Source organism: Arachis stenosperma, chromosome 10 (genome assembly GCF_014773155.1).
Source record: "Arachis stenosperma cultivar V10309 chromosome 10, arast.V10309.gnm1.PFL2, whole genome shotgun sequence".
In the NCBI taxonomy this organism is placed as follows: Eukaryota; Viridiplantae; Streptophyta; class Magnoliopsida; order Fabales; family Fabaceae; genus Arachis; species Arachis stenosperma.
The window spans coordinates 37,876,032-37,877,302 of NC_080386.1; the positions used below are offsets into that span (position 1 = coordinate 37,876,032).

The 1,271-nt window shown below is 41.6% G+C and overlaps 1 non-coding gene across 1 annotated transcript; it reads right to left on the reverse strand.

The window, feature by feature from the left end:
• Positions 1–284: 284 nt before the first annotated feature.
• Positions 285–388, reverse strand: LOC130959666 (small nucleolar RNA R71). The gene has a single exon (XR_009078736.1). It is a non-coding gene; the product is annotated as a small nucleolar RNA R71 (small nucleolar RNA).
• Between the last annotated feature and the right edge of the window lie 883 nt (positions 389–1,271).

The window sequence follows — 1,271 nt, forward strand, 5'->3', positions numbered from 1 at the left end:
TTGAGCTGAAACCTCAATTAGTTGCTCTAATGTAACAGAACTGCAAGTTTCACGGGCTTCCATCAGAAGATCCCTACCAGTTCTTAACTGAGTTCTTGCATATCTGTGAGACTGTTAAGACTAATGGAGTAGATCCTGAAGTCTACAGGCTCATGCTTTTCCCTTTTGTTGTAAGAGACAGAGCTAGAACATGGTTAGATTCTCAACCTAAAGATAGCCTGGACTCCTGGGATAAGCTGGTCATGGCCTTCTTGGCTAAGTTCTTTCCTCCTCAAAAGCTGAGCAAGCTTAGAGTGGATGTTCAGACCTTCAAACAGAAAGATGGTGAATCCCTCTATGAAGCTTGGGAAAGATACAAGCAGATGACCAAAAGATGTCCTTCTGACCTGTTTTCAGAATGGATCATGATAGATATATTCTATTATGGTCTATCTGAGTTCTCTAAGATGTCACTGGACCATTCTACAGGTGGATCCATTCACCTAAAGAAAACGCCTGCAAAGGCTCAAGAACTTATTGACATGGTTGCAAATAACCAGTTCATGTACACTTCTGAGAGGAATTCCGTGAATAATGGGACGCCTCAAAGGAAGGGAGTTCTTGAAATTGATGCTCTGAATGCCATATTGGCTTAGAACAAAATGTTGACTCAGCAAGTCAACATGATTTCTCAAAGTCTGAATGGATGGCAAAATGCATCCAACAGTACTAAAGAGGCATCTTTTGAAGAAGAAGCTTATGATCTTGAGAACCCTGCAATAGCAGAGATAAATTATATGGGTGAACCTTATGGAAACACCTATAATTCATCATGGAGAAATCATCCAAATTTCTCATGGAAGGATCAACAAAAGCCTCAACAAGGCTTTAATAATGGTGGAAGAAATAGGCTCAGAAATATCAAGCCTTATCCATCATCTTCTCAGCAACAGACAGAGAATTCTGAACAGAGCACCTCTAACTTAGCAAACCTAGTCTCTGATCTGTCTAAGGCCACTTTAAGTTTCATGAGTGAAACAAGGTCCTCCATTAGAAATCTGGAGGCACAAATGGGCCAACTGAGTAAGAAAATCACTGAAACTCCTCCTAGTACTCTCCCAAGCAATACTGAAGAGAATCCAAAAAGAGAGTGCAAGGCCATTGATATAATCAACATGGCCGAACCTAGAGAGGAAGGAGAGGACGTGAATCCCAATGAGGAAGACCTCATGGGACGTCTCTCAAGCAAGAAGGAGTTCCCTATTGAGGACCCAAGGGAATCTGAGGCTCAT